The sequence below is a fragment of the Oncorhynchus clarkii genome, chromosome 17 (genome assembly GCF_045791955.1).
Source record: "Oncorhynchus clarkii lewisi isolate Uvic-CL-2024 chromosome 17, UVic_Ocla_1.0, whole genome shotgun sequence".
NCBI classification, from domain to species: domain Eukaryota; kingdom Metazoa; phylum Chordata; class Actinopteri; order Salmoniformes; family Salmonidae; genus Oncorhynchus; species Oncorhynchus clarkii.
In genome coordinates, this window is record NC_092163.1 from 16082371 (window position 1) to 16103694 (window position 21324).

General features: G+C 44.6%; 1 protein-coding gene across 2 annotated transcripts in view; it reads left to right on the forward strand.

Annotated features, from left to right (window-relative positions):
- Positions 1-21324, forward strand: part of LOC139370340 (netrin-1) — a 108365-nt gene that overhangs the window by 41519 nt on the left and 45522 nt on the right. The gene's annotated exons all lie outside the window — the stretch shown is intronic.

Sequence of the window (21324 nt, forward strand, 5' to 3'; positions counted from 1 at the left end):
ATCAAAAAGGGCTTTTCAAAGGGTTCTCCTATGGAGACAGTGAAGTACCATTTTAGGTTCTAGATAGCACGTTCATTCATTCATTCAGTTATTCATCACATATTCACTTCTTCTTGGCTATGATCATAATGATATTACCGTGCATGCTCGTTCTAGGTCCCTGATCTCTAAAGAAGTCCCTTGTTGTCAATTAGTCGTACATTCAAGTAAGGATTTACGATATACGTGACACCACTCTGGGCCAGATAGCGAGAAATAAGGCAATTATTTGACATGCTGTGTGTTCTGATTTATGGATCTGAAAAATCCCAAGGAGGCCATTGATTAAACTGAACAGTACTATAGTTATACATGCATTATCTCAAGAGGTGACTTGTAGACTAAAGACTTTGGGGACATTATGTTGCTAACCTATTTGCATCACTTGTTAGTGATTTAGCATAACACTCCAAACCAGAGTGACTCACAACAAGTGCATTTTAGACAGGAAATGAACAACACCATAAAAACCAAACATAACCCAATTAGCCAACTAAAAAGACATTACTAGCTGTCTCTCATCCATGGTTCGTCTGCTGACTAGGAATTTTTTGCCCATAGTCCAATATGTGAAGAACCAGTCTTAGCGAACGCCAAACCCCTCTCCATCGTCTTTCAATATACAGTTGAAGTCGGAAGTTTACATACACCTTAGCCAAATGCATTTAAACTTAGTTTTTCATCATTCTTAGGTCAGTTAGGATCACCACTTTATTTTATGAATGTGAAATGTCAGAATAATAGTAGAGAGAATGATTTATTTCAGCTTCTATTTCTCGCATATTTTGTTTTGTTTTTGTTGCTCCTTTGCACCCCAGTATCTCTACTTGCACATTCATCTTCTGCACATCTATCACTCCAGTATTTATTTACGAAATTGTAATTATTTCGCCACTACGGCCTATTTATTGGCTTACCTCCCTAATCTTACCTCATTTGCACACGCGACATATAGTATTTCTATTGTGTTATTGACTGTACGTTTGTTTACTCCATGTGTAACTCTGTGGTGTTGTTTGTGTCACACTGCTTTGCTTTATCTTGGCCAGGTCGCAGTTGTAAATGAGAACTTATTCTCAACTGGTTTACCTGGTTAAATAAAGGTGAAAAAATTAATAATACAAATTTAGTGGGTCAGAAGTTTACATACACTCAATTAGTATTTGGTAGCATTGCCATTAAATTGTTTAACGGGTCAAACACTTCGCATAGCCTTCCACAAGTTTCCCACAATAAGTTGGGTGAATTTTGGCCCATTCCTCTTGACAGAGCTGGTGTAACTGAGTCAGGTTTGTAGGCCTCCTTGATCGCACACGCTTTTTCAGTTCTGCACACAAATTTTCTATGGGATTGAGGTCAGGGCTTTGTGATGGCCACTCCAATACCTTGACTTTGTTGTCCTTAAGCCATTTTGCTACAACTTTGGAAGTATGCTTTGGGACATTGTCCATTTGGAAGACCCATTTGCAACCAAGCTTTAACTTCCTGACTGATGTCTTGAGATGTTGCTTCAATATATCCACATCATTTTCCTACTTCATGATGCCATCTATTTTGTGAAGTGCACCAGTCCCTCCTGCAGCAAAGCACCCCCACAACATGATGCTGCCACCCCTGTGCTTCACGGTTGGGATGGTGTTCTTTGGCTTGCAAGCTTCCCCCTTTTTCCTCCAAACATAACAATGGTCATTATGGCCAAACAGTTATTTTTTTGTTTCATCAGACCAGAGGACATTTCTCCAGAAAGTACAATCTTTGTCCTCATGTGGAGTTGCAAACCGTAGGTTGGCTTTTTTATGGCGGTTTTGGAGCAAGGGCTTCTTCCTTGCTGAGCGTCCTTTCAGGTTGTGTAGATATAGGACTCGTTTTACTGTGGATATAGATACTTTTGTACCTGTTTCCTCCAGCATCTTCACAGGGTCCTTTGCTGTTGTTCTGGGATTGATTAGCACTTTTCGCACCAAAGTACGTTCACCTCTAGGAGACAGAACGCATCTCCTTCCTGAGCGGTATGACGGCTGCGTGGTCCCACAGTGTTTATACTTGCTTACTATTGTTTGTACAGATGAATGTGGTACCTTCAGGCGTTTGGAAATTGCTCCCAAGGATGAACCAGACTTTTGGAGGTCTACAATTTTTTTCCTGAGGTCTTGGCTGATTTCTTTTGATTTTCCCATGATGTCAAGCAAAGAGGCACTGAGTTCGAAGGTAGGCCTTGAAATACAGTACATTCACAGGTACACTTCCAATTGACTCAAATGATGTCAATTAGCCTATCAGAAGCTTCTAAAGCCATGACATTTTTCTGGAATTTTCCAAGCTGTTTAAAAGCACAGTTAACTTAGTGTATGTAAACATCTGACGCACTGGAATTGTGATACAGTGAATAGGGAAATACTCTGTCTGTAAACAATTGTTGGAAAAATTCCTTGCGTCATGCACAAAGTAGATGTCCTAACCAACTTGCCAAAACTATAGTTTGTTAACAAGAAATTTGTGGAGTGGTTGAAAAACGAGTCTTAATGACTCCAACCTAAGTGTATGTAAACTTCCGACTTCAACTGTATGAACAAAAAACAAGAGGACCCACCCCCCAAAAAAATAATTGGTGTGAAACTATGCCTTGTTCGGGCCGTGTTCATTACATAACGTGTCACAGAGATGGTGTTAGAGGGGATATCCCCACATGTCTGGCTCTTTCAGTCAGAATCAGAGGAGACAAGACAGGAAACGTACCCTACTTTTCCCTGCCTGAAGGGTCTTGCTAACACTAACCCCATTCATCTTCAAACACTGTTTATTTGATATTTTCCCTCCAAATCCAGCCAGTCATCTCTGTAACAGAAACTGCCTGTCACCTCTGTTTTGTGACTAATATGACAGATTAATATCTTCATTAGGAGACGCAGGCGTTGTGAGTGTGTGTGTGTGTGTGTGTGTGTGTGTGTGTGTGTGTGTGTGTGTGTGTGTGTGTGTGTGTGTGTGTGTGTGTGTGTGTAGGCCCATCTTAATTGCAGACTGCTGGATTAGTGTAAACCACAGTTATGATAAGTGTTGGTTTAGTTAGCATAGCGCCGTACGCCGCCGTCTCAGTGTCTTAGTTGACAACTTGGCCTTCTCAGCCAGGCCCTCAGGCAAGGGGAAAAGAGCCTGCCAAAATGTGTGAGTTCAGAAAATCCCTTTGAATCGCTCTCATAGAAACCAAAGCAACCCAGCCCAAATAGACCGCAGGTGATATTTGACAGGAGAAGGGAGATGGGAGGGAGCCGTTGTTTACAGAGATCCGTCTCGCCTCTTTCCGATCTACGTCGGCTCTGTGCAGTCCAAGAGCTGTTTGTGGTTGTCCAGTGCTGGGCTAGGTGGAGAAGACACACTGTTAAGTAATACGGCTGGTTGTCCAACTGTGGAAAACAGAGTGGAACAGTATTATCATTGGTTTTGAAGGTCATGTTGACGCCAGGGTTGCACCGGGGTTTCGCGGAGGGTTGAGCAATTGTTTTACACAGTTTGGTTTCCAACTTCCCGTCGATGTGATGAGGTCTTGGTTAAGTTTGATCAGGATCAGATAGAGGGCAGAATTTATCCAAAGATTTACCACAGTACCCATAGTTCACCTTGAGGTTATCAGATAAACTTTGGTCTGGCAAAAGGAAGCACGAATCTCAGCACAGTGATTCTCTGTCTGGAATTGACTGTGAAAAAGGGAAAACTGCTGCAATGCTCCAACAGTTAAATAAAATCCATTTCTAGTCCCCAATGCTCCCCTCTCTTACCGTTCAATAAAATAAAACCCAACCGCTTCATAAGTGAAAGCAGAGATTTTGGTTTACCCTCACTGAAAGCTATAAATCCAGACATTCTCAATCTGTATTGTGTTCAACACACTTCCCTGTGCCATTGACCAATCAGAGACCAATCAGATTCATTTATTTGTGGAGCTCTCGGCTACAGTAACCGACCGCTAGCCTGGTTACTTGTGGAGTTTTCGGCTACAATATCCTGGTTTACTCATGGTGAATACAGCGGTCAGTCTGGTTAAACCAGGCTTTGCGGATCCCACCGCTGACACCAGTGGGAGAGTTGTCGGAGGGCGATAGTGACAGTGTCAGTGGATGCTCCAGCACTGTGTCCTCATGCTGTCTACCAATCAAATTCACCCATGGGAGTTCTTAGCTACAGGAACCTAATCGGATCCCACCCTTGACACAGTTGTTGGAGTTGACTGACAGTGCAAGTGGATGGATGCTCCTCCAGTCCAGCACTGCGTCCCCAATGGGTATCAGTCCCTCACGCTATTAAGACGGCTGGGTCTTTGTGGGTATTGTTTGGTGGGGGTCTATGGGAGGCCTGACAGCCCCTATTGTATTCTTTATTCACCCCTAAAGGGCTTTCACTGCCACGGCCTGAATGGGGCCTGTCCACGTCAGATTGCCCCCATGACATTTTCATGGCTTAGTTCACACACAGCGCACCGTCAGGATCAACAGCCTCGAGCCTTTAGCGTTCTCTGTGTGTATGTCGTTGTTTTACTGAAGAAGTGGAGGGAGGATATTTTCCAGGCAACGGCGGCTTTATTTAGCAATTACTCATCCAAACACACACGATTGAGAATAGATACAGAAACACTAACACTCACAGATGCTTAGATACTGTACACACACACACACACACACACACACACACACACACACACACACACACACACACACACACACACACACACACACAAGATAGCTATCCACACACAACCAGACAATAGAAGCCTTGCTTACTCAGCAAATTGATGCACCTCCGATCAGAGGCCGGCCCCTTTATAAACTAGCCCTATTATAGGCTCCCAGCGTGGGGTGGAAGTGCCAGAGTGGCCACGGGGGCCTGGAGGGTGTGTAGGGGCCCGGTCCACACCAGGACTCCCTAACGAGAGGGCAGGCCGGATATTAAATGGGCGCTAATGCGGGGAAGTAGGAGGCCATTACGGCTCCTTTGTTGTTGGCCCCTCAGTGTGGCGAGAGCAACAGGCCTGATTAGTCCCCATGGAGGCCTCCTTATCTGGCCTGCTTAGGATGAGTGATTGCTGCTACTGTAGGTTGCTGATGACGAAATGGTGGTGGAAGTGTGACCCAGTGTCCCAAGGAACATATAGGGACTGATAAGAGTCGTAAAGGGTGGAGAGGACACATATGGGAAACGTTGTTTACATCCTGGAGCATACAGTTCACCAGTGGGATAACGTTACCCCTGAACACTGACTGAAGGAAGATCGGGGTTTTTCTTCTTTAATGTTTGCCCCAAAGTTACAATTTGATGATATTAGATCTGTAACTTCTACCCAGAGCTATTTCGGCTGTACTCTACAGTCACCATGGGCCCTCAGTCTTCAGAAAGAACATTGTTTGAACTAAGCCCATGTGCAGTACAACTGTCAAATAGGACCCATAGGCAACCCACTAGACTATGAATTCCACCTGGTTGAAACAGAGGGAATGTTGAGATTGAGAATCCTGCTCTGCAGCTAATGTTTATTCTCCTCCAGTCCCAAATCCCCTCTGCTTAGCATTAACCTTAGAACCCCGGCTTCATTAGGATTCCCCCTGCAGCAGAGCACCCTGCTTTCTCACAGCTCTTAATTGTGGCAGAATATGTTTTATTAGCCAACTGACCGAACAGAACAGAAACACAGGAGCTCAGGCTATTCCCGTCTGTCTGCGAGGGGAATTGACTAATATGAAGGATGAAAATTGACGATACGAGAATGCAAATGTGTAAGAAACATCCAAAGCCAGCGGCTGCGGAGTTCAATTCTGAAATTAGACACAAACCCATAACAGCTTGACTGATATAAAAAAGGTAACACAGTTGGGGAAAGCCTGTTTGGTTCGTAAAAAATCCTGTCCATTTGAAATCAGTTAAATTCAGATATCAGTCACACGTTCCTATATAGTGCAACGCCCTATGGGCCTTGGTATAAAAAAAAGTAGTGCATTAAATAAGAAAAAGGGGGCCATTTGGACACAACCCACATCTCTTTAATTAAGTGGAGCCTGAGATTTAACAAGCAGCAGACTGATAAAAATCATATTTTATGTGCCAGAGACGAGTCATTAAAATGTGTGCATGTGAAACATGCCATTCCTGTGACAGAGCTCTGAGATCCAGAGTTGGTCATTAGAGATTGAGAGAGAATGAGAGAGAGAGAAGGGGTAGAGAGAGAGAGAGAGAGAGAGAGAGAGAGAAGGGCTAGAGAGAGAGAGAGAGAGAGAGAGAGAAAGAGAGAGAGAGAGAGAGGGGGGGGGGTGAGAGAGAGGGGGGGTGGGAGAGAGAGAGAGAAAGAGAGAGAGAGAGAGGAGAGCGAATGTGTGAGAGAGGGAGAAGGAGAGAGAGAGAGAGAGAGAGAGAGAGAGAGAAGGGGTAGAGAGAGAGAGAGAGAAAGAGAGAGAGAGAGGGGGGGGGGGGGGGTGAGAGAGAGGGGGGTGGGAGAGAGAGAGAGAAAGAGAGAGAGAGAGAGGAGAGCGAATGTGTGAGAGAGGGAGAAGGAGAGAGAGAGAGAGAGAGAGAGAGAGAGAGAAGGGGTAGAGAGAGAGAGAGAGAAAGAGAGAGAGAGAGAGGGGGGGGGTGTGAGAGAGAGAGAGAGAGAGAGAGAGAGAGAGAGAGAGAGAGAGGGGGGGGGGTGAGAGCCCTCTGGGAGCAGAAGTGCTCCTGCTAATTGTCAGTGATAAAGGAATTAAATTAGCCTGATAGAATCTCAGCAGGCAGTAAGGACCCCTCCCCCCTTTCCCTCCATCCTCTTCATCCCAGGAAAGCTTCAGGGAGGTCCTGCGCTGCCTCTCTGGCAGAGTGACCCCTCCACACACACAAACTGACCCTCTCTTCCTCACACCTCCAGGAATCAGGTCCATGTCTCTCCTTTTCCTCCTCCGCTTCCTCGTCCTCTTTTCTGCTTCTGGTTTAACATTGTGGGCTTAAGTAGTTTCATTGGGGTTGATATAAAGTTTGGAAGTCAGACAGATCTACAACTCTAGACAGATCTACAACTTTAGACAGATATAGAACTCTAGAAAGATCTACAACTCTAGACAGATCTACAACTTTAGACAGATATAGAACTCTAGAAAGATCTACAACTCTAGACAGATCTACAACTTTAGACAGATATAGAACTCTAGAAAGATCTACAACTCTAGACAGATCTACAACTTTAGACAGATATAGAACTCTAGAAAGATCTACAACTCTAGACAGATCTGCAACTCTAGATAGATCTACAACTCTAGACAGATCTGCAACTCTAGACAGATCTACAACTCTAGATAGATCTACAACTTTAGACAGATATAGAACTCTAGAAAGATCTACAACTCTAGACAGATCTACAACTTTAGACAGATATAGAACTCTAGAAAGATCTACAACTCTAGACAGATCTACAACTTTAGACAGATATAGAACTCTAGAAAGATCTACAACTCTAGACAGATCTACAACTCTAGACAGATCTACAACTCTAGACAGATCTGCAACTCTAGACAGATCTACAACTCTAGACAGATCTACAACTTTAGACAGATATAGAACTCTAGAAAGATCTACAACTCTAGACAGATCTACAACTTTAGACAGATATAGAACTCTAGAAAGATCTACAACTCTAGACAGATCTGCAACTCTAGATAGATCTACAACTCTAGACAGATCTGCAACTCTAGACAGATCTACAACTCTAGATAGATCTACAACTCTAGAAAGATCTACAACTCTAGACAGATATAGAACTCTAGAAAGATCTACAACTTTAGACAGATATAGAACTCTAGAAAGATCTACAACTCTAGACAGATCTGCAACTCTAGATAGATCTACAACTCTAGACAGATCTACAACTTTAGACAGATATAGAACTCTAGAAAGATCTACAACTCTAGACAGATCTACAACTTTAGACAGATATAGAACTCTAGAAAGATCTACAACTCTAGACAGATATAGAACTCTAGAAAGATCTACAACTCTAGACAGATCTGCAACTCTAGACAGATCTACAACTCTAGATAGATCTACAACTCTAGAAAGATCTACAACTCTAGACAGATCTACAACTCTAGATAGATCTACAACTCTAGACAGATCTACAACTCTAGACAGATCTACAACTCTAGACAGATATAGAACTCTGGACAGATCTACAACTCTAGACAGATCTACAACTCTAGACAGATCTACAACTCTAGACAGATCTACAACTCTAGAATACACTTGGAGGATGGACCTGAAACAGGTCTGAAGGGGAAACTGTTACAAACTTGCCAAGACGATCTTGTGCTGATGATTGCCAATTAAAGGAACAACAGGTACACCTTTTCATGACATTTTTACTACATGGTTTCATGGTAACGGATGTTACATTTCATGAAAATATGGAATCACATTGTGGGGGGGATGTGATTTCACATTATGGGGATGTGATTTCGCATTATGGGGATGTGATTTCGCATTATGGGGATAAATTTCACATTATGGGGATGTGATTTCGCATTATGGGGATGTGATTTCACATTGTGGGGATATGATTTCACATTATGGGGATGTGATTTCACATTGTGGGGATATGATTTCACATTATGGGGATGTGATTTCACATTGTGGCGATATGATTTCACATTATGGGGATATGATTTCACATTGTGGGGATGTGATTTCACATTGTGGGGATATGATTCACATTATGGGGATGTGATTTCACATTATGGGGATGTGATTTCACATTATGGGGATATGATTTCACATTATGGGGATGTGATTTCACATTGTGGGGATATGATTTCACATTATGGGGATATGATTTCACATTGTGGGGATGTGATTTCACATTGTGACGATATGATTTCACATTGTGGGGATATGATTTTACATTATGGGGATATGATTTAACATTATGGGGATATGATTTCACATTGTGGGGATGTGATTTCACATTGTGGCGATATGATTTCACTTTGTGGGGATATGATTTCACATTATGGGGTTATGATTTAACATTGTGGTTTATGATTTCACATTGTGGGGATATGATTTCACATTGTGGGGATATGATTTCACATTGTGGGGATATGATTTCACATTGTGTCACACATGCAAGAATGGAGCAACTTATGCAAAGCTCATTTGTTTGTTTTGACTGAGCCTCCACTGTAACCTCTGTAGAGAGAGTGACCATGGAGTCGACAGGGTCCTGTTTGACAATATAGACAGTTGCCTTCAATTAAATACGGAGCGTTTACTTTAGTTTAGCGTTTTTCTTACACATCGATACAGATACAGGTGTTTGTCTGAACGGGAATTACATAAATCCTTCTCTTCCGGCCATGAATTCAGACAAACGAAGGCCGCCGCTATGTTAAATGTGTGTTACATTAGCAGCATATCACTGACTCCATTCCCTTCATTCCCCACCTGGAAACTGATCTGAAATCAGTTTGTTATTGTGGGGCCTTGTCCACTCTGGTTAAGATGATCAAAGAACCGTCATCTTAATACATTCCTTCCTGGTACGCTTTCTCTCTCTCTAATCTTTTATTTGTTTGTGTCACGCCAAGGTGATACTGTAGTTTCACATCAGACCTTTTTTCTTTTTCCAATTAAAAAAGTTTAGATTTCCGTCAAACCATCAAAGCAATCCTGGAACATTCCGGTAACTTGTAAAATGAATCATCACCGTCTCCGTGGCTCCAACCCAAGTTGTTGTGTTCTTTTCCCTTCCCGTCCAAAATAACAGCTGGCTTTGTGCAAAATATTACAAATGTTTGCCGCACGCCGGATGATATTGAAACCGTCTGGACAGGAGAGGAGAACAAAAGGAAGAAGGCATAGGAGAATGGCTGGAGCTTTATTTAAGGAGAAAGACATGAATTGAATGAACGACTTAAAAGGAATGTGTCTCCCTAAAAGTTCCAGTAGTATATGTAAGAGGTAAACAGCTTTTATATCCGGCGGCACGGTTTGACACTTGACCCGGGATTTCATATTTATATTTTATGTTGACGCTGTTCACTAAGGGCCCGATTCCGACTTAGGAAATGTACGCCTTTCCCAGGCACATCTTTCCTACGCACGCCTTTCCTACGCACGCCTTTCCTACGCACGCCTTTCCTACGCACGCCTTTCCTACGCACGCCTTTCCTTCGCACGCCTTTCCTACGCACGCCTTTCCTTCGCACGCCTTTCCTTCGCACGCCTTTCCTTCGCACGCCTTTCCTTCACACACCTTTCCTTCGCACGCCTTTCCTTCACACGCCTTTCCTACGCACGCCTTTCCTTCACACACCTTTCCTTCACACACCTTTCCTTCACACACCTTTCCTTCACATGCCTTTCCTTCGCACGCCTTTCCTACGCACGCCTTTCCTTCGCACGCCTTTCCTACGCACGCCTTTCCTACGCCACGGGCAAAATTGTGGTGTCAGATGTCTTTTACGTTTTGAAACGCATTTCCTGCAATTCTACAGAGTTTGACATGACTTATTATGTCTCTCTTGAGGGACATTTTGAGGGGTATATGGAGGGGTATTTTGAAAACACAGTATAAGCGGATGGATTAAGTAGAGCTGGCCAATCAGCGGTCTACTCGCATTTTTTTATGACCGATATACGCCCACACCATTTTGTCGTTGGGGTACGCACAGACCATTCCAACACAGAAAATATGCTTTTGAACATACCAAATTATATTTTTTTGGAAGGAAAACGATTGAACTTATATTGTAATTAATTACAGGTAATATTTCATTGGATTCTGAAAACACTGGACAGTTACTTTAAGCACCAGGTCATTTAATGCACCAGATCCAGGTTAAGCACCAGGTCATTTAATGCACCAGGTCCAGGTCATTTAATGCACCAGGTCCAGGTCAAGCACCAGGTCATTTAATGCACCAGGTCCAGGTCAAGCACCAGGTCATTTAATGCATAAAAAAAAAAATATGAATATATTTTTCAGCAGTAACTGATAGATTTAAAAATACTCTGATCTTGTAGATTATTTGGAAACATTTTAGGGTTGGGAAAGCATGTATAAATCATGAAAGAAAATGGTTTGGAGAGCCTTTACGCAGCAAATATATTGATGAATCAAAAATACTGTGGTTTGATTCATCGTGAAAGTTGTCATATTCAAGTTAAATCCGTGAAATATAGGAAGGTTGAAATTTTATTTCAATAAGGGTTCAACAATAGTCCTATAAATCAACCCTAATCCTCCCTAATCATGGAACTGTAATGACAATGGTCCTGTCGTCGTGAACCGTGTGCCAGGCTCCAGCTTTATCCTGCTATGTGTGGTCAGAGTTCCATAATGATTCAAATAAATGTCCCCCCAAAAATTGTCTAAAACTATTGCTATGTGTATTTTCAATCCCCATTCCCCAAACTGATTACTCATTTACTTAGCTCGTATCAATTTATAATTTATAGTGCACGGAGAATGTTGTTATTTCTATCGGGGAAAAAGAAAGTAGATGCTTTTTCCACTTGGAACCTGCATAGCTGATGTCTTGGCGCTGTCAGAGTTGGAACTACAGTTGAAGTCGGAAGTTTAAATACACCTTAGCCAAATACATTTAAACTCGGTTTTTCACAATTCCTGACATTTAATCCGAGTAAAAATTCCCTGTCTTAGGTCAGTTAGAATCACCACTTTATTTTAAGAATGTAAAATGTCAGAATAATACCAGAGAGAATGATTTATTTCAGCTTTTATTTCTTTCATCACATTCCCAGTGGGTCAGAAGTTTACTTAATACAATGAGTATTTGGAAGCATTGCCTTTAAATTGTTTAACTTAAGTCAAACATTTCAGGTAGCCTTCCACAAGCTTCCCACAATAAGTTGGGTGAATTCTGGCCTATTCCTCCTGACAGAGCTGGTGTAACTGAGTCAGGTTTGTAGGCCTCCTTGCTTGCACACGCTTTTTCAGTTCTGCCCACACATTTTCTATAGGATTGAGGTCAGGGCTTTGTGACGGCCACTCCAATACCTTGACTTTGTTGTCCTTAAGCCATTTTGACACAACTTTGAAAGTATGCTTGGGGTCATTGTCCATTTGGAAGACCCATTTGCGACCAAGCTTTAACTTCCTGACTGATGTCTTGAGATGTTGCTTCAATATATCCACATAATTTTCCTCCCTCATGATGCCATCTATTTTGTGAAATGCACCAGTCCCTCCTGCAGCAAAGCACCCACACACCAGGATGCTGCCACCCCCGTGCTTCAAGCCTCCCCCTTTTTCCTCCAAACATAATGATGGTCATTATGACCAAACAGTTCTATTTTTGTTTCATCAGAGCAGAGGAAAATTCTCTAAAAAGTACGATCTTTGTCCCCATGTGGAGTTGCAAACCGTAGTCTGACTTTTTTATGGCGGTTTTGGAGCAGTGGCTTCTTCCTTGCTGAGCGGCCTTTCAGGTTATGTCGATGTAGGACTAATTTTACTGTGGATATAGATACTTTTGTACCTGTTTCCTCCAGCATCTTCACAAGGTCCTTTGCTGTTGTTCTGTTATTCTGCACAAAAGTACGTTCATCTCTAGGAGACAGAACGCATCTCATTCCTGAGCGGTATGACGGCTGCGTGGTCCCACGGTGTTTATACTTACGTACTATCGTTTGTACAGATGAACGTGGTACCTTCAGGCATTTGGAAATTGCTCCCAAGGATGAACCAGACTTGTGGAGGACTTGTGGAGGGATTTCTTTTGATTTTCCCATGATGAGGAAAAATGACTTGTGTCATGCACAAAGTAGATGTCCTTGACTTGCCAAAACTTTAGTTTGTAAATAAGAAATTTGTGGAGTGGTTGTAAACTTCTGACTTCAACTGTACATTGGAGCTGTCAAATCGGTGAGAAGCTGCTCTTGATCACTGTCAGGAAGCCACAAAACCGATACGAATGAATGAATATCACATTTAAATTCATTTAATGAAATAATGAGGATTTCTGTCAACCTAATTGAGGTGTAGATTACATCTCACATTCCAGTGTTTCGAACTTGTAAACAAGGCTGCATGGGATTTCTCCTAATGCGACTCCGCGCAGCCAATGGCAATGTCCGCTTTAGGTATAATGCCAGGAGTCGCTTGTGGATTTGACAGCTCTAATGCAGTTCCACCTCCAACACCGCCAAAACAACCGCTATGCGGATGTTGGCCAAAGTGGATATGATTGAATAGAGCACTTTTGTTGGATTCAATAAAGCTCCCTCATTGGATCGAAAGTAAACATAGAATGTCAGCTATTACATGTTGTTGTTGTTTTGGTTCATTGATTGGCAGTTATTAAACCTCACCAGAGTGCTCTTTCATCTGTACATTATGCACCATTTGTAGTTGTCAGGCCCGCTTGTTCACATTGACTTAATGCTATAATTTGATCCAAAGGAAACGTCTCAAAACATACATTGTTAGGCCTATAAGTATTGACGTCACCCATTAAACTCTCTGAATACATTTGATTTATTTGGGAATTCCCAGCTCTGGAATGTGACCTAATGCCCAGCTTTTACCATGGCAGTGTCTGAATCAACAAATAAACCAGACAAAAGAACAATATTGTTCCAATGTAAAAGGAAAAATAACACACAACTAATACATCACTGTGGTAACATGAAGCAATTGATGTAATTGTTGTCATGAGGTTTAATGCGTCAGATTTATTAGTTGATATCTGAGTGAGTATGATACATACGACATAGCTACAGTGCCAGCGTAAATATTCTCTCTCTCTCTCTCTCTCTCCCTCTCTCTCTATCTCTCCCTTTCTCTCTCTCTCTCTCTCTCCCTCTCTCTCGCTCTCTCTCTCCCCCTCTCTCTCTCTCTCCCCCCCCCCCCCCTCTCTCTCTCTCTCTCTCTCCCCCTCCTCTCTCTCTCTCTCTCTCTCTCTCTCTCTCTCTCTCTCTCTCTCTCTCTCCCCCCCCTCTCTCTCTCTCTCTCTCTCTCTCTCTCCCCCCTCTCTCTCTCTCTCTCTCTCTCTCTCTCTCTCTCTCTCTCTCTCTCTCTCTCTCTCTCTCTCTCTCTCTCTCTCTCTCTCAGATCACTTGATGCTTTGTGTGTGTGTGTGTGTGTATTTGCGTGTGTGTGTGTCTTCGAGTGTCCCTGCTGTTATTATGGGCTTTGAGAAAGTGAGATGTTGTTTAGCAAAAAACAGTCATTTTGTTCGCGAGAAACTATTATTTCTTTATAAGAGAGAGTGGAATTCCAGGGCATGTGAATTATACACCTACTACAGCATCGGTGTGGTCCTCAGTCCTGATATATTCAATATTGTCCTGGCTACAAGAGCTGCGGGAAGTGGGCCTAGCTAACTGTCATAAACACCACGTTTTTTTTAATCATAGCCAAGGAAAGTGTCAACAGTGAGTGAATCTGGCTGTCTGCCAATAGCCTAAGAGGCTGCTGCCAGTTGCGGATGTGTGAATCAAAATGATTGTTTTGCGACTGGTGCACTTTAACTATAATGCAAGGCATTACGGCTGAAGTATGAAAAGAAAGATTTAAAATCACAGACGATATCATTATACCCCCTATGTAAGGATTTAAATTGTGCAAGGAATCTAAAGCAGTAGTGTGTGTGTGTGTGTGTGTGCGTGTGCTTTTTCGTGTGTGTGTATGTACATCAGTGTGTGTGCGCGTGTTGGTCTGGCACGGAGGAAGGTGTACCATAGCGTGCAGTCGTATGTGTCCGTTTATCCTATCAGACTTTTATACCCACTTGTAGAGTGGATTCAAGTGGATTAGATCTCTAGAATGAATTTAGTCTGAGGTGGGATCTCCTGGCTGTACGTCAATCATGTGATCCTCTTACTTTCGACTGTATGGAGCACAACTCCCTCTCAACTACTGCGGGTGCGTGTCTAATGTAATGTTTCCTTCGGTCTCCAGATATAGACCAGTCCTAAGCATGCTGTCTATAGGTTAGCGGGGTAGAGGGCATTGGACTGTTGACCCTAATAGTGCACTTCTTTGTGACCAGAGGGGCTCTGGTTAAAAGTCGTACGATGTCATTTTGAGACGCATTTGGTGCTCAGTGTTGCGTCATGCCTTCCATTCCTGAGATGTCTGTCATGTGCTGTAATACCGTTCTGATGCTGATGTAACAAGCAGAATTCATCAACCCCTACACACATGGACAACATAAACACACACACCTCCCCTTCTCCCCTTCGCTGCCGAAACCGCTCGAAAACCAAAACAATCGCCAAAGTAGAGACACACAATATTTTCTCATTTTGTCTTCAGGGGCTTTCTGGGTCTAATCTGATGACTTTCAGGGGCTTTCTGGGTCTAATCTGATGACTTTCAGGGGCTTTCTAGGTCTAATCTGATGACTTTCAGGGGCGCCCGTAGGATTAAAAGTAAACTGTGTGTGCAGGTGCTTCCCCACCTGTTTGTTTTAAACCAAGGGGCAGAATAGCAAGAGCCTCCTCCTCCCTACCCCTGCTCCCTACCCCTGCTCCCTACTCCTGCTCCCTACCCCTGCTCCCTACCCCTGCTCCTTACCCCTGCTCCCTACCCCTGCTCCCTACTCCTGCTCCCTACCCCTGCTCCCTACTCCTGCTCCCTACTCCTGCTCCCTACCCCTGCTCCCTACTCCTGCTCCCTACCCCTGCTCCCTACCCCTGCTCCCTACTCCTGCTCCCTACCCCTGCTCCCTACCCCTGCTCCTTACCCCTGCTCCCTACCCCTGCTCCCTACTCCTGCTCCCTACTCTTGCTCCCTACCCCTGCTCCCTACCCCTGCTCCCTACTCCTGCTCCCTACCCCTGCTCCCTACCCCTGCTCCCTACTCCTGCTCCCTACCCCTGCTCCCTACCCCTGCTCCATACCCCTGCTCCCTACCCCTGCTCCCTACTCCTGCTCCCTACTCCTGCTCCCTACCCCTGATCCCTACTCCTGCTCCCTACTCCTGCTCCCTACCCCTGCTCCCTACCCCTGCTCCGTACTCCTGCTCCCTACTCCTGCACCCTACTCCTGCTCCCTACTCCTGCTCCCTACCCCTGCTCCCTACTCCTGCTCCCTACCCCTGATCCCTACTCCTGCTCCCTACTCCTGCTCCCTACTCCTGCTCCCTACCCCTCGTCCCTACCCCTGCTCCCTACCCCTGCTCCCTACCCCTGTTCCCTACTCCTGCTCCCCTGCTCTGACACTCTGACTTTCAGGGGCGCCCGTAGGATTAAAAGTAAACTGTGTGTGCAGGTGCTTCCCCACCTGTTTGTTTTAAACCAAGGGGCAGAATAGCAAGAGCCTCCTCCTCCCTACCCCTGCTCCCTACCCCTGCTCCCTACTCCTGCTCCCTACCCCTGCTCCCTACCCCTGCTCCTTACCCCTGCTCCCTACCCCTGCTCCCTACTCCTGCTCCCTACCCCTGCTCCCTACTCCTGCTCCCTACTCCTGCTCCCTACCCCTGCTCCCTACTCCTGCTCCCTACCCCTGCTCCCTACCCCTGCTCCCTACTCCTGCTCCCTACCCCTGCTCCCTACCCCTGCTCCCTACCCCTGCTCCCTACCCCTGCTCCCTACTCCTGCTCCCTACTCTTGCTCCCTACCCCTGCTCCCTACTCCTGCTCCCTACCCCTGCTCCCTACTCCTGCTCCCTACCCCTGCTCCCTACCCCTGCTCCCTACTCCTGCTCCCTACCCCTGCTCCCTACCCCTGCTCCTTACCCCTGCTCCCTACCCCTGCTCCCTACTCCTGCTCCCTACTCCTGCTCCCTACCCCTGCTCCCTACTCCTGCTCCCTACTCCTGCTCCCTACCCCTGCTCCCTACCCCTGCTCCGTACTCCTGCTCCCTACTCCTGCTCCCTACTCCTGCTCCCTACTCCTGCTCCCTACCCCTGCTCCCTACTCCTGCTCCCTACTCCTGCTCCCTACCCCTGCTCCCTACTCCTGCTCCCTACTCCTGCTCCCTACCCCTCGTCCCTACCCCTGCTCCCTACCCCTGCTCCCTACCCCTGTTCCCTACTCCTGCTCCCCTGCTCTGACACTCTGGTGTTGGGTGTTGCTATTTCGTCTGGTTTAGGGGGATAGTGAAGGGTTGAGGCGGCAGGGAGACGGAATTCTTGGTGTTTGTGGAATATCGATGACAGGCCTCAGGTCAGTCTGTGACCCCTGAATGTTACAACGGATGGACGGGTGGTTGGGCGGACAGACTGACAGACAGTGAAATTATCATTTTTTGAAAACGTCTTGCAGAGTTGGTGGTCAGGCTCTAATTAAGGTTTTATATGGCTCCAATTAAGTTTGGACTTATATAAATGTATTCAGTAACAAAGTTATTTTTCTGAACAAATCCATCGCTATATTTAACTAGACCAACAGTTGTCGAGTGGAACTTATCACAACTTGAGCATGACTCCCAGGGTCGAACTTTCTTGTTAATTAGGAAAACAAGGAAGCAGGGCTGTGTGTTAGTGATAGCAATGGGGTCAGTCCAAGAGCCTGGGGACCGTTCAGAGCGAACATCTGCCAATTTTGCAACACACACACACACACAAACACACTCTCTTTAGATCCAACTCTCTCTGGTGGTCCAATGTGGGGTGTTTCTCAGGATGTGCGAGAAACAGTAACAAACGGATAGACCTAGGCCTCATTTTATATTCCCCATAAATACCACAGTATTTTTCTTTCTAATATTTTTTCTTAGGTGTTATAATTCAAATGACTTTAAAAAAAAACTTATTTGGGGAATTAAAGGTCCCTTTTACAGTAGGTGGTGTGCGTGTCATTATGAGGACTTAGCTTGATCCGGCTAACTCAATTATTTGTGCTTAAAGGGATCAGTTCACACATTTTACTACCTGTGGGTCATTAACTAGTGGTGGGTTGCCGCGGTAACCCAACCTGAAGGGTTGGAGTTGATAGCCCTGTGGGGTTTGAAAATTACCACACTTTTGCTTCCCGGTCAATTTTTTTACTTCCAGATTCAATCTTACATTAAATGTACAGTATGTTTCATTTATATGAAACAAAACAAGTAGAAATTACACTATAAATAATTGTGTCATGTCTCCTCGCTGCAGTACGTGCCAGTCATTCCCATGTGCGTTTTTGTGTGTGTGTGTGTGTGTGTTTGTGTGTGTTTTGTGGTGCATTGGAGTCTCATGGTCGTATAGGTGTGTGTGCTGAAAGGTCTGGCAGGGGCGAGGCGCCTGCGGCTTTTGTGCTGTCCATCCTGAATCCTGCCTGGCCCAACAAGCAGGTGTGACTAGCTTATTTTTGTTTGTGTGCGTCTGTGTTGAAAGTAGCGGAACACAATTGTTCTGTTTTCTCTCATTTGACGGGGGTCTCATCACAGGAATCCCACCGTAGAAGTGTGTGTTTAACAGCACCAACGGGGGTTGCTCTCCAGCCTCCTCTAGTTCCTCTGTGACTGTAGAGGTGTCTCAACTTCAGACGAGGCCTGTCAGGAAGAGCTGCTGCTGTGAAACCTCAGCACAGAGAATGTCCCAGGTCAATGCAGGTGTTAAAACAACATGGGCCTTGTCTTCAGAGCGCTGAAACATAGACAAAAAACACAAGTATAACAGGTGTTCAATGGCGAGCGGCTGTATCGCCATAGTTACCACCAAGACAAAGCAAGATGATTATTTGGTTGAACTCATGAAAGGGGGGGAACTCCACATGGATGAATGGATAAGGGTTGAATGAAGCCTGAATGACATCACAACATTGCAGGAAACGTGATTAGCCAATACCAGACAAGCAAGCGACACATCAGCTTTTATCTTCCATTGTTTTTAATTAAATCTAGCAGAAAAGAAAACTACCAGAATAATGTAATTGTAGCATTTATTTTTCAGTGCATTGAGAGCACGGTGCAATGCATTGCTGGAGCCACTCTAAACCCCCGGGAGGATTTAACTGAAGACAAGAAGTCTGACTCTGTACGGGCTATTGTGATGCAGGTCTATCCCTTTCTAAGGTCCTAAGAACCAGAAGTTCAGATAAAGTGTGTTTTGCTCTTTCCTATTGGTCGCAGCGATTTATCTTTTGGAACCAATTACTGTAGCTTGAAGCATATTACACCTTTGCATCCCAGTTGCATACTGCATAATAGCCAACAGGCACTGTAGCATATCTCTGTAGCATATCTCTGTGGCATATCACTGTAGCATATCTCTGTTCTAAAGATGGAGAGAATTAATGCATATTGCCCAGTTGTTGTAATCCCTGCCTCCACCATTAGACAGGGATTGAAGGAGTCTGGGTAGTGTAACTATAGAGTCTGGGTAGTGTAACTATAGAGTCTGGGTAGTGTAACTATAGAGTCTGGGTAGTGTAACTATAGAGTCTGAGTAGTGTAACTGTAGAGTCTGGGTAGTGTAACTATAGAGTCTGAGTAGTGTAACTATAGAGTCTGGGTAGTGTAACTATAGAGTCTGGGTAGTGTAACTATAGAGTCTGGGTAGTGTAACTATAGAGTCTGAGTAGTGTAACTATAGAGTCTGGGTAGTGTAACTATAGAGTCTGGGTAGTGTAACTATAGAGTCTGAGTAGTGTAACTATAGAGTCTGGGTAGTGTAACTATAGAGTCTGAGTAGTGTAACTATAGAGTCTGGGTAGTGTAACTATAGAGTCTGGGTAGTGTAACTATAGAGTCTGAGTAGTGTAACTATAGAGTCTGGGTAGTGTAACTATAGAGTCTGGGTAGTGTAACTATAGAGTCTGGGTAGTGTAACTATAGAGTCTGAGTAGTGTAACTATAGAGTCTGGGTAGTGTAACTATAGAGTCTGAGTAGTGTAACTATAGAGTCTGGGTAGTGTAACTATAGAGTCTGGGTAGTGTAACTATAGAGTCTGGGTAGTGTAACTATAGAGTCTGAGTAGTGTAACTATAGAGTCTGGGTAGTGTAACTATAGAGTCTGGGTAGTGTAACTATAGAGTCTGGGTAGTGTAACTATAGAGTCTGAGTAGTGTAACTATAGAGTCTGGGTAGTGTAACTATAGAGTCTGGGTAGTGTAACTATAGAGTCTGAGTAGTGATCCGGCAGCCTGAGCGAGCGGACGCACCGCACCGAGTGTCCATCTGCCGTTCATTCGCGGGTTCGTTCGGGTGCAGTGTTTTAGAGACCACCACTAAAACACACTGTGGGCGTGTGACTGCCGACGTGTTCGCGCAATTCTACATGTAGAATCGGATGTCAAATTACGGCTGCCACTCTGAACAGCGGTGCTAAGTACTCTCTGCCGGTAAACGCTACCGGTGTGTCCGTTCCTTAACTCTCTCTGCCAGTAATCCCTAAACCTCCGGGGCCTCCAGGCAGAGGGTTAAGGGAAGGATAGGTTTCCTATGCGATGCCCCCAAGGCAGATGGGTAGTTTTCCACCGTGATGCCTCTAAGGCAGTGAGGGGTGAGCCCAGGCAACACTAAATCAACAGTCCGAGATCAGGAGGGAAAACAAGCAAAGAGGACAGCCCTAATTAAGGACCCCTGGGGTCGGGTAGAGAGCTGGGAAACCAGACCCTACAGATAAGGGACTGAGCTGTGTGTGGACCCTCTGAGACTCCTTCTCTCCAGTCTCTAACATAACTTGTGTGAAGGAGCTAATTACAGTGTCTGGACTAAAACGCCACAAACCTTCAATGGATCGTTGTTTTAACTGGTGCAAGCTGAGTTGAGTTTATTTTTATTTTTACAGGGACAGTGCACATTAATCAACGTTTCAGTAAAAGTGCCGGTTTTAGCCAGCCGGCTAATTTTCAACCGCAGTCCCTGGGCAGGTTATTAAAAAAAATGACAATATAGACAATAGCAGCATAGAACAAGCAAGACATAGCAACATAGGACAAGCAAGACATAGCATACAGAGCAACATAGGACAAGCAAGACATAGCATACAGAGCAACATAGGACAAGCAAGACGTAGCATACAGACAGAGCAACATAAAACAAAAAGCAGCAAGACAAAATTCATAAAAGCAACAAAGTGTTTCCACACCTCACAAGCTACAGACAACAGACAACATGGAAAGCGGCAACACACAGCTAGGGACCATGTTCACAAATCTGATTGACCTTTAGCCATGTCTTCAAGCATTTTGTGAGCTGAGAAGCAACTATATTCCCTAGATTGTGATGGGCACATGGTAACAGGAAGTAGCCTACTTGAGTGTGTGTACAGTATGTGTGTTTCGGGAGTGAGTGGGCTGAAAAACATGGGCAGACATGTCAGGGTGGAGCCCTATCAGCATGTTCCCTCGCTCTCCCCTCCTGTAGCATTGTGATGCAGTATTTGG